At 58.8% G+C, this 12,772-nt stretch overlaps 1 protein-coding gene across 1 annotated transcript in view; it reads left to right on the top strand.

Moving 5' to 3' along the window:
* The first annotated feature begins 8,793 nt into the window (after window positions 1-8,793).
* The window catches only part of LOC137412174 (solute carrier family 23 member 1), a 93,735-nt gene continuing 89,756 nt past the window's right edge, over window positions 8,794-12,772 (top strand). The window contains exon 1 of the mRNA XM_068097452.2: window positions 8,794-9,026. The gene's annotated coding sequence lies outside the window, so the exon portion shown is untranslated. The remainder of the gene's footprint in view (window positions 9,027-12,772) is intronic.

The following is a 12,772-nucleotide window of genomic DNA, read 5'->3' as shown; positions in this document are numbered from 1 at the left end:
GTAGCGGCGTTTAGCGCGGAGACCACATGGTGGAAGCGAGTCTCGTCCGCCGTGATGTGCCGCAGAGCGAACTGGGACTCCGCTTGGGCAAACCAGACGGCCGCATGCGATTCCCAGAAGCCAGGGAGTTTCAAAGCAACGGTCGACTCCATTGCCGTGTTCGTAAAAGAGGTCACCAATGTGGAGCTGTGCTCCCACGTCGAACTCCAACAATATGAACGCGACAACGAGCTGAGTTTCACAGAGCTGTTTATTCCGAGCTCGGCACAAATGCACTGAAAATGGCTACCCCGAGCGGCAATATATATTTCAAATTCAAACAGTAAGCCACGCCTCTCAACGGGGCGTGGTATGCAATCCGAGTGACCGCCCGCTGATTACGTCACCGGCCGGTACAAGAGAATTGTGTCCAGTAACCGCTGCACCTACACTTATGTGAATATGCTTACTGCAAAATGCTGGAGGAACATGTAAGAGGTAGTTACGCCATTATTATTATTATGGTTGTTTTTGTTGTTGTGGTTGTTGTGGTTGTGGTTTGCGATGGCTCCTCCCCGTGCGCAGGGGGTTTTGCGCATGCAATACTCGCTCGGCAGTTGGTCCTTGGATTGAGTGGTTACCTGAATAAACCTCCGTGTGAGAACCTGATCTCTTATTATTATTACTAGGGCATGCCCGTACTATATATATATCTAAAATTATATCCCCCCCCTCTATTTACATGAAATGGTTTGGTCCAAAGCGAACGGCTTGCGAGTACGGTGACAATCCCCCCCCCCCTCTATTTACATGAAATGGTTTGGTCCAAAGCGAACGGCTTGCGAGTACGGTGACAATCCCCCCCCCCCCCCTCTATTTACATGAAATGGTTTGGTCCAAAGCGAACGGCTTGCGAGTACGGTGACAATCCCCCCCCCCTCTATTTACATGAAATGGTTTGGTCCAAAGCGAACGGCTTGCGGAGTTTGGTAAAGAAATCGCCATAGCGTGCACAAACGCGCAGGAAAGCGAAAGAATCGCAAATTAGTTTTAATTAGTTTTAAAACATAGTTTAACGCCAACATAGCGCCAACATAACGTACAGGCACGTACGGGCACGTGAAATAAATGAATACGCTCTCAAATGTGCCGTCCGAGGCAGAGTCTGTTCGCCACGTTCGGCACACGTGATAGCTCGCTGCTCTCTGATTGGTTGAATCGTTTTTTGGACATAGCTCGGTAACTACTTCTCCGATTAATATGAAACCTTGAAAAGGCACATCCTCGGGTCCCCAGCAATATACCTGGCAAGTTTAAAGTATATCGGACCCGTGGTTGTCGAGAAACAGCGGTCACAGACATACAGACATACAGAAATTACTGGAATTATAGATAGACTAGGGCATGCCCGTACTATATATATATCTAAAATTATATCCCCCCCCTCTATTTACATGAAATGGTTTGGTCCAAAGCGAACGGCTTGCGAGTACGGTGACAATCCCCCCCCCTCTATTTACATGAAATGGTTTGGTCCAAAGCGAACGGCTTGCGAGTACGGTGACAATCCCCCCCCTCTATTTACATGAAATGGTTTGGTCCAAAGTGAACGGCTTGCGGAGTTTGGTAAAGAAATCGCCATAGCGTGCACAAACGCGCAGGAAAGCGAAAGAATCGCAAAGTAGTTTTAATTAGTTTTAAAACATAGTTTAACGGCAACATAGTTTGCCAACGTGAAATAAATGAATACGCTCTCAAATGTGCCGTCCGAGGCAGAGTCTGTTCGCCACGTTCGGCACACGTGATAGCTCGCTGCTCTCTGATTGGTTGAATCGTTTTTTGGACATAGCTCGGTAACTACTTCTCCGATTAATATGAAACCTTGAAAAGGCACATCCTCGGGTCCCCAGCAATATACCTGGCAAGTTTAAAGTATATCGGACCCGTGGTTGTCGAGAAACAGCGGTCATAGACATACAGACATACAGAGATTACTGGAATTATAGATAGACTAGGGCATGCCCGTACTATATATATATCTAAAATTATATCCCCCCCCCTCTATTTACACGAAATGGTTTGGTCCATTCGCAAAGCCAAAGCGAACGGCTTGCGAGTACGGTGACAATCCCCCCCCCTCTATTTACATGAAATGGTTTGGTCCAAAGCGAACGGCTTGCGAGTACGGTGACAATCCCCCCCCTCTATTTACATGAAATGGTTTGGTCCAAAGCGAACGGCTTGCGAGTACGGTGACAATCCCCCCCCCCCCCCCTCTATTTACATGAAATGGTTTGGTCCAAAGCGAACGGCTTGCGGAGTTTGGTAAAGAAATCGCCATCGCGTGCACAAACGCGCAGGAAAGCGAATGAATCGCAAATTAGTTTTAATTAGTTGTAAAACATAGTTTAACGGCAACATAGTTTTCCAACGTGAAATAAATGAATACGCTCTCAAATGTGCCGTCCGAGGCAGAGTCTGTTCGCCACGTTCGTCACACGTGATAGCTCGCTGCTCTCTGATTGGTTGAATCGTTTTTTGGACATAGCTCGGTAACTACTTCTCCGATTAATATGAAACCTTGAAAAGGCACATCCTCGGGTCCCCAGCAATATACCTGGCAAGTTTCAAGTATATCGGACCGGTAGTTGTCGAGAAACAGCGGTCACAGACAAACATACAAACATACATACATACATACATACATACATACATACATACATACATACATACAAACATACACACAGAGATTACTGGAATTATAGATAGATATATATTATATATATATTATATATTATATATATATATATATATATATATATATATATTATATTGTAGCGGTTACCGCTGGATGCACACAATCGCCTTGCACCGGCCAGAACACGGCCAGACGCGCCTCTCCCGGGCATGCCCGGACTCACTGTTCCCGGGCACGCCCGAACCTCCCGGGCACGCCCGGTCTCGTCTTTCCCGGGCATGCCCGCTCTCGCCTTTCCAGGGCTCGCCCAGAGCGTCCGGGCATGCCCGCTATCGCCTTTTCAGGGCTCGCCCAGAGCGTCCGGGCATGCCCGCTATCGCCTTTCCAGGGCTCGCCCAGAGCGTCCGGGCATGCCCGCTATCGCCTTTCCAGGGCTCGCCCAGAGCGCCCGGGCACGCCCAGTCTCGACTTGCCAGGCCGCAGCCAAACACGCCCGGGCAGGTCCAGACTCGCCTTTCCAAGGCTCGCCCTTGACACCCGGGCATGCCCGGTATAGCTTTTGCCGGGCAAACTTCCCGACATAAATGTGTATATATATTGCTGCCCGATAAACGGGCTTGTCAGAATACCTGAGCTGTTTTGTTTCAATAAAGCAACTCGGACGAATTCCGTCTTTGGTCGCGTCAATTCTTTCGAATCGCGTTGGAACGCAGTTCCTTCATTGGTGACCCCGACGTGATACGGCAGTGACGCTTAAACTGCCTACCTTCTGGGAGGCTCACGCGGCTGTTTGGTTCGCTCAGGCGGACTCTCAGTTCGCCCTGCGAGGCATCACCGTGGACGACACCCGCTTCCACCATGTTGTGGCGGCGCTCGGTTCCGCCACCGCGGCCCGCGCCTTGAGCCTCCTCGAGCACCCGCCGGCTGCTGACAAATACGACGCGCTGAAGACACTCCTCCTCGACGCTTTCGCCCTCTCACCGGCAGCACGCGCACGGCGCCTGCTCGCTCTGCCCGAGCTCGGCGACACGCGCCCGTCAGAGTGCATGGACTATATGCTCTCGTTGCTCGGTGAGCACTCTCCGGATTTTCTGTTCCGCGAGCTGTTCCTTCGCCAGCTGCCTCACCCGGTACGCCTCGCCCTGGCTGGCACATTGATCACGGATTCCCGCGCCCTCGCCAGGGAAGCCGATAAGATCTCCTCGGCGGGCCAGCACATCGGCGCGGTTACCTGGAGCCCGCCGCCGTCCGAGGTGACGCCCACGACGCCCGAGCACCCTGCGCGGTTGGAGGCCGAACTGCTGGTGCAACTGGCGGCCGCCACGCCGCACCGCCCGCTTCCGACACGACGGCCGGGGCCTCCACCTGACCGGGAGTGGTGTTATTACCACGCCAGGTTCGGACACAAGGCTCGTACGTGCCGGCCCCCGTGCACTTTCGGCAGGTCGGGAAACGGCCGGGCCGGCGTTCATTCCCAGCCATGAGCGCCGGCCACTCGGGCAACTTGCTGTTTATTCGGGACAAAGCATCTGGGCGGCGTTTCCTGTGTGACACCGGCGCCCAACTGAGCGTCATACCCGCCTCCGAGCAGGACAGGCGGGACGCCGTTTGCGGCCCCTCTTGGGTCGCTGCTAATGGCTCGGCCATATGCACTTTCGGCCCACGCGTCGTCACCCTCTGCTTCGGCAGCCAGCATTTTCAATGGACTTTTGTGACCGCCTGCGTCCCCATGGCTTTGCTGGGCGCCGACTTCCTCTGCGCGCACGGGCTGCTGGTCGACGTCAAACGTCGTCACCTTGTCAACGCCGAGACCTTCAGCTCCCTGGCGTGCACGATGAGCAGCTCCGCGCCGACCGAACTGGCGTGCGCCCTCCCGGCAGCGAACGAGTTCGCTCGCCTGCTCGCGGAATTCCCGGCCCTCACGCGGCCGACGTTTTCGGCCGTCGCGGTGTGGCACGGGATTGAGCACCACATACCCACTACGGGCCCGCCGGTCTACGCCAGGGCCCGCCGCCTCGACCCGGCCAAGCTCGCCATGGCGAAGGCCGAGTTCGACGCGTTGGAGCACCTTGGCATCGTGCGGCACTCCGATAGCGCGTGGGCCTCGCCACTGCACATCGTGCCAAAGCCGGGGGGTGGATGGCGCCCGTGTGGCGACTACGGCCGTCTCAACGACGCTACCACCCCCGACAGGTACCCGATCCCGCATATTCAGGACTTTTCCGCCCGTTTGGCGGGACGGGTCATCTTTTCGAAAATTGACCTGATACGGGGCTACCACCAGGTACCTGTCCGGGCGGCCGACGTCCCGAAGACGGCCGTCATCACGCCGTTCGGCCTGTTCGAATTTTTGCGGATGCCGTTTGGCCTCAAGAACGCGGCCCAGGCGTTCCAGCGCTTGATGGACGGCGTGCTGCGCGACCTGCCGTTTCTTTTCGTCTATCTGGACGATATCCTCGTCGCCAGCACGTCCCGCGCCGAGCACCTCCTCCACCTCCGAACACTGTTCGGTCGCCTCAGCGTGCACGGCTTAATTGTCAACCCGGTCAAATGCCACTTCGGCGCGACGACCGTTGACTTTTTGGCAGCCACTCGCTTTTTTCAGCCGGCAACTCTGGCCGAACGAGTTAAACTACAGCACGTTCGACCGCGAGCTGCTCGGGCTATTCCTGGCCGTTCGCCATTTCCGACACCTCCTGGAGGGCCGCCCGTTCACGGCTTTCGTAGACCACAAGCTGTTGGTCTACGCAATGGCTAAGGTCACGGAGCCGTGGTCGGCCCGCCAGCAGCGCCACCTCTCCGCCGTGTCGGAGTTCACCACGGACATCCGGCACGTCGCCGGCAAAGACAACGCCGTGGCCGACTGTCTTTCTCAGGCCAGCGCGAACGCGGTCCACCTCGGCGTGGACTTCGCGCTCATGGCGGCCGACCAGACCACCGATGCCTCGGTGCAGGCACTCCGTGCGGCGGACACGGGCCTCTGCCTGGCCGACATTCCCTTCGTGGGCACCATCCTGCTCTGCGACGTCTCCCAGGGCCAGCCTCGCCCCATCGTGCCCGTTTCCTGGCAGCGCCGCATCTTCGCCTCCATCCACGGCCTTTCTCACCCGGGCCGGAAAGCTTCTCAGAAGCTGGTGTCGGCGCGTTTCGTCTGGCACGGCCTTCGACGAAACATCCGCGACTGGGCCAACGCCTGCACGGCCTGCCAGCGGGTCAAGGTCCACCGCCACACCCAGGCCCCGCTGGCACCTTTCGCCGTGCCTGAACGGCGTTTCGACCACGTCCACGTGGACCTGGTGGGTCCCCTGCCCCCCTCGCGGGGGTTCACCCACCTGCTCACCATGGTGGACAGCACCACCAGGTGGCCGGAGGCCGTGCCCCTCGCCTCCACCACCACCGCCGACGTGGCGCAGGCGTTCATCGCCACCTGGGTCGCGCGCTTCGGCGCACCAGCGGACATCTCGTTCGACCGCGGCCCACAGTTCACGTCTGAGCTTTGGGGCGCGGTCGCCCGTTCGTTGGGGGTCACGCTGCACCGCACCACGGCCTACCACCCCCAAGCCAACGGGTTGTGCGAGCGGTTTCACCGCTCCATGAAGGCCGCACTCATGGCCGGCCTTCAGGACGACGGTTGGGCCGACCGGCTGCCGTGGGTCCTTTTGGGCCTTCGCACGGCCCCCAAGGAAGACCTCCAGGCGTCCGCCGCCGAGCTCGTCTACGGCCAGCCGCTCCGCGTCCCGGGCGAATTCGTGCCCGACGCTACCAGTCCCTGGTCCGCCGCTCGCCAACGCTCGGACCTCCAGGAGGCCGCCCGACGATTTGCCCCCGTGCCGACGTCCCGCCACGGTGGCCCCCAGTCCTACGTCCCCCCGGCGCTTCGCACAGCGGAGTACGTCTTTGTGCGTCATGACGCGCACCGGGGGCCACTCCGGCCGCCGTACGACGGGCCCTTCCGGGTCCTGCGACGGGGCGACAAGTCTTTCATCGTCGACTTCGGCGGCCGGCCGGACCGGATTTCTGTGGACCGCCTCAAACCGGCGCACATGGACGTCGACCGCCCACCACGGTTGGCCCTTCCTCCGCGGCGAGGCCGCCCCCCGTCCACAGTTCCCCCCGCTCGACCACCCACCACCACGTCAGACCCCTCCCCACGACCCTCCAGGGGTCGCTTCGGCCGGGTCATCCAGACCCCCCTTAAATTGACCCTGCCGGTGCAGGTCGATTCTGGAGGGGCGTGTGTAGCGGTTACCGCTGGATGCACACAATCGCCTTGCACCGGCCAGAACACGGCCAGACGCGCCTCTCCCGGGCATGCCCGGACTCACTGTTCCCGGGCACGCCCGAACCTCTTGGGCACGCCCGGTCTCGTCTTTCCCGGGCATGCCCGCTCTCGCCTTTCCAGGGCTCGCCCAGAGCGTCCGGGCATGCCCGTTATCGCCTTTCCAGGGCTCGCCCAGAGCGTCCGGGCATGCCCGCTATCGCCTTTCCAGGGCTCGCCCAGAGCGCCCGGGCACGCCCAGCCTCGACTTGCCAGGCCGCAGCCAAACACGCCCGGGCAGGTCCAGGCTCGCCTTTCCAAGGCTCGCCCTTGACACCCGGGCATGCCCGGTATAGCTTTTGCCGGGCAAACTTCCCGACATAAATGTGTATTATATTGCTGCCCGATAAACGGGCTTGGGAGAATACCTGAGCTGTTTTGTTTCAATAAAGCAACTCGGACGAATTCCGTCTTTGGTCGCGTCAATTCTTTCGACTCGCGTTGGAGCGCAGTTCCTTCAATATTATATTATATATATTATATATATAATATATAATTGCCAAATTTGGTGATTTGGGCCAGGGTGTCACGATATCACTTACATTTGTACTTTAGGCACTACACTACTCCTGTGAAACCAGTAGGGGACTAATAGCCATTCCTTTCATTCCGTGAGGCGCATTGGAGCTGCCGAGGTAGTTTCATTGGCGAAGCAGTACAATCCTGGACGGGTCACCACTCCCACGCAGGATCCTCGAATGGCTTATGACCCTAGTAAGCTGGAACTCATTTTACCGATCTCAGAAATAAACCCCCCTGGTGTTAATTCAACGGTTTTACAGGAGCTCAAACCCATGACCCTGGGATCTTAAAACAGCCACTTTAACCGTTATAAGCGAACACCAGGCCATCGTATAAGTGGGGTGTGTGTGTGTGTGTGTGTGTGTGTGTGTGTGTGTGTGTGTGTGTGTGTGTGTGTGTGTGTGTGTGTGTGTGTGTGTGTGTGTGTGTGTCAATCAGTCACTGTCGGAGAGGGTAGGGCCCTAGGGGGTGACGAAAATTTATTTATTTACTTATTTTCCTCATCCTAATTAAAGTCTTTCGAATAAAAAAGACTCACTTGTGACTTGAATATTAATTTGAGTTGAAAGTCAAAGTCGATGTGAACACTTTCTCACATAAATATGACGTCATCATTCACTGGGCCGAACAACATGACTGGGCGGTGGCGACACAATGGTGCGTGCAACGTGAGTAGCCATAATCATTCCACTCATACACAGTTCAAAGGTTCCACAAGAGCACTGTTTCCATGGAGACCGCCGTGTTGTTAAGCGATGCCGAGCACTTCGTTCCGTTTGAGTGCTTGCTTGAGCGCTTTGAATCAAGCAAGCCGCTTGGCAAACTATAAGCAGGCTGCTTGCTAACGGAACATGCCAAAAGGCTCCTTTTTACTTATAGTTTGGACCGGTATTATTGGCTTGCTTTGGTGCGTGGCATATATAGAGCCTTGCGGCTCTGAAAGCGACATTACAATTCAAAGAAGAAGAAATATATTGTTTGTAAGTTCCGTATTTATATGAATGAATTTAACTTAGGCGGTGTATCTGACTGCATTGAAAATCAGTATTAGCGGTTTTGAATAATAATGGCAACTCCAATAATTTACATTTATCGTCGTTGTGTTACGTGCGAACGTTTTAAGCGAAAAGGGAAAAACAAACGTATTTTTTTTCGACAAATAATATGCTAGTCGATGTGTAAACCTTAAAACACGATTCGACAACGTTTATCTGACATTTTAATTGACGATAACGCGACTACTTCCGCGGCATTGTTCAGTCACGTGCGTTGTGTCATTCGTGCGAATGTGCATTGAAGTTTGTGTTATATTTAAATATAATCGTTGTCATTATAACGAAATAGGCGAAGAGTTATTCAAGCGCCATCGAAACGCCCAGTTGCCTTTGACAACGGCCTCGTGACACGGTGGTGGGCATCAGCATCAGCATCAGCAGGATAAGGAGCAGGCTGGCGACGAGATCAGCCACGAGGTCTGATAACGTTGTTTGTCAAGAAGGCAGTGGGAAGGTGAGTTGGGAGAGAACAGGTGAGGAGATGTTTACACAGGTATTTCAGTGGTTGTGTGTTTACCTTATCCTCGGATCGATCGTTATACAGTACTTATAAATATAAGCACGTGACTCGAGAGCGTGAATGTCAGGTGGTGCTTGCGTTTTTTGGACGGAGAACCTTGCGTTTTTTTTATTCAGACATGACTTGAATACGTTTATCGAAGGTGACTGGACAGCACTCGTTGGCGGGAAATTGACCCCATTGTTTAAAGTGTATCTTAAAGCGCGGCGTTACGCGCGCTGCTTGCGAGCAAGGAGGAAGCGGACAAGCGGTAACTTATAAGCGTCTTTATTTCAGGAGCTCACTGTAACACTGGCGCGCTCCCGCCGCTCCGGGCTGCGCGCCCGGTGTATATCATGAGGCCACGCCTACCCCTCGGGCGTGGCCACCGCCCACTTGGTGCGCGGAATGATGTCACCACGCCAGTGGGCTTTTGTATCCGCCACACGCGCCCCCCCCAGAATTCCCGCGCACCTGGAGGGCCAGTTTGCGGGGCAGACGAATGACCCGGCCGAAGCGCCCCCTGGCGATCGGCGGCGTCCGGGGTGCAGGGATGCCAGGTGGGATGCCCCTGGCTGCCCCTGGGATGGGTGCAGGACCGGGGGGTGGCGGGGCGGCGGGGCTGGGCGGTGCCGGGGGTCCGCCCACAGGGGGGCGGCCCCGACGTGGGGGTCGGGCCACTGGCGGTGGATGGTCCACGTTGAGGTGGGCCAGCTTGAGGCGGTCTACCGAAACACGGTCAGGAGTACCGCCGATGTCCAGGGTGAAGTGCTTCGCCCCGGTCTCCAGCACGCGGAAAGGCCCGTCGTACGGGGGCCGCAGTGGTGTCCGGTGGGCATCGTGGCGGACGAAGACGTACTCCGCCGTGCGAAGCTCCGGGGCGACGTGCGTCGGTGGGTGCCCGTGGCATGCCGTTGGCACCGGGGCGAACCTCTGGGCGGTCTCTTGCAGAGCGGAGCGCTGCTGTGCCGCGGACCATGGTGCCGTGGAGTCGGGGAGGAACTCGCCCGGCACCCGCAGCGGTTGCCCGAAGACCAACTCCGCCGCGGATGTGCGCAGGTCCTCCTTGGGCGCCGTCCGGAGGCCCAGCAGGACCCAGGGGAGCCTGTCGACCCAGCCGCCGTCGCGGAGGGTGGCCCGGAGCGCGGCCTTCAATGAGCGGTGAAATCGCTCACACAGGCCGTTAGCCTGGGGGTGGTAGGCCGTGGTTCGGTGCAGCCGGACCCCGAGCCCCTGCGCGACCGCCCCCCAGAGCTCCGAGGTGAACTGGGGGCCGCGGTCGGACGAGATGTCTGAGGGGGCGCCGAACCGGGCGACCCAGGTGGCGATGAAAGCCTGCGCGACATCGGCCGCCGTTGTCGACGCCAAGGGCACGGCCTCCGGCCACCGGGTGGTGCGGTCCACCATGGTGAGGACGTAGGTGAAACCCCGCGAGGGGGGCAGAGGTCCCACCAGGTCCACGTGGACGTGGTCAAACCGGCGTTCCGGCACCGTGAACGGGGCCAACGGGGCCTGGGTGTGCCGGTGCACCTTGGCGCGCGCACGTCCTGGCCCAGCCGCGGACGGCCTTCCGGAGGCCATGCCAGACGAACCTGTCGGCGATCAGCCTTTGGGAGGCCCTCGCGCCCGGGTGGGACAGGCCGTGGATGGCGTCAAACACCTGGCGCTGCCAGCCCACGGGCACGATGGGGCGAGGACGCCCGAGGGAGACGTCGCACAAGAGGGCCGCGCCCGCGCCGTCAAACGCCACCTCGGTGACGCGGAGGCCCGTGACGGCGGTCCGCAAGGCCTGGACGTCGGGGTCAGCGGCCTGGTCCGCTGCCATCCGGGCATAGTCGATGCCGAGGTGGACTGCGTGGGCGACGGCCCGGGAAAGGCAATCCGCCACCGGGTTGTCCTTCCCCGCGACGTGCTGGATGTCCGTCGTGTACTCGGACACGGCCGAGAGGTGACGCTGCTGCCGGGCCGACCACGGCTCGGTGACCTTGCCCATCGCGAAGATCAGCGGCTTGTGGTCGACGAAGGCAGTGAACGCACGGCCCTCGAGCAGATGGCGGAAGTGCCTGACCGCCAAGTGAAGCCCGAGCAACTCGCGGTCGAAGGTACTGTAACGGCGTTCGGGCGGGCGAAGCTGCCGGCTAAAGAACGCCAGCGGTTGCCAAGCTCCACGCACCCATTGCTCGTGCACCGCGCCCACCGCGTAGTCCGAGGCGTCGGTGGTGAGGGCGATCGGCGCATCGGGCGCCGGGTGCGCGAGCATGGTGGCGTTAGCCAAGGCGAGCTTCGCGCCCGTGAACGCCGCGTCCATCTGCTTGGTCCAGGTGACGTCGCCTTTGCCCGGCTTACCTTGGAGAGCTTCGTGCAGGGGGCGCAGGAGCTGGGCGATACGGGGCAGGAACCGATGGTAAAAGTTCACCATGCCCAGGAACTCCTGCAGCCCTCTGATCGTGCGGGGGCGCGGAAACCCCTTCACCGCCTCCACCTTGGCCGGCAGGGGGACGGCTCCGTGCCTGGTGACGCGGTGCCCCAGAAAATCGAGTTCGGCAACGCCGAACTGGCACTTTGCGGGGTTCACAATCAGGCCATGCTGGCCCAGGCGTTCGAAGAGCGTGCGGAGGTGGTGTAGGTGCTCTTCGCGGGACGCGCTGGCGACGAGGATATCGTCCAGGTAGACGTATACAAAATCCAAGTCGCGCAGGACGCTGTCCATCAGCCGCTGGAACGCCTGAGCCGCATTCTTCAGACCGAAGGGCTTCCGCAGGAATTCGAAGAGTCCGAACGGCGTGATGACCGCCGTCTTCGGGATGTCCTCCGGCCTGACGGGGACCTGATGGTAACCGCGTATGAGGTCCACCTTCGAGAAGAAGGTCATGCCCGCCAAACGGGCGGAAAAGTCCTGAATGTAGCGGTCGGGGGTGGTGGCGTCATTGAGACGGCGATAGTCCCCGCATGGTCGCCATCCCCCGCCGGGCTTAGGCACGATGTGCAGCGGCGACGCCCAAGCACTCTCCGAGCGCCGAACGATGCCGAGTCGCTCCAGGGTAGCGAACTCCGCTTTTGCTACCGCCAGCTTCGTCGGCTCGAGGCGGCGTGCCCGGGCGTAGACCGGTGGCCCGACGGTGGGGATGTGATGGGCCACCCCATGCTTGACGGCCCCTGCCGAGAAGGTGGGCCGCGTGAGGGCCGGGAAGCCGGCGAGGAGGCGTGTGAATTCGTCCGCTGCCGGAAGCGTACAGATCAACGTGGCCGGAACCGAACCGTTCAGCAAGCCGCTCGGTGAGCCGCTCAGAGGGCTGCTCGACGAGCTGGGCAGCGCACAAGTGAGCGAGCTGAACGTCTCGGCCTGGACAAGACGTCTGTGCTTTACGTCGACCAGGAGCCCATTTGCGCACAGGAAGTCCGCTCCAAGCAATGCCATGGGCACGTCGGCGGTGACGAACGACCATCGGAAAACCTGCCCTCCGAACCGCAGAGAGAGGCAGCGTTTTCCGTACGTACGGATGGGCGTCCCGTTTGCAGCAAGCAGCGCGGGGCCCCTGCCCGCAGCGTGCTTGGCCGACGTACCGGCAGGAACGACACTCACCTGCGCTCCTGTGTCGCACAGGTAACGGCGCCCGGATAAGGTGTCCGTGATGAACAGCAGGTTGTTCGAACGGCCGGCGCTCATTGCCACTATCGAGCGCCGGCCCGGGCGTTTCCCG

The sequence above is a fragment of the Myxine glutinosa genome, chromosome 4, assembly GCF_964187855.1.
Source record: "Myxine glutinosa chromosome 4, kmMyxGlut1.1, whole genome shotgun sequence".
Classification (NCBI taxonomy): domain Eukaryota; kingdom Metazoa; phylum Chordata; class Myxini; order Myxiniformes; family Myxinidae; genus Myxine; species Myxine glutinosa.
This window is presented reverse-complemented; position numbering and strand designations above follow the sequence as displayed.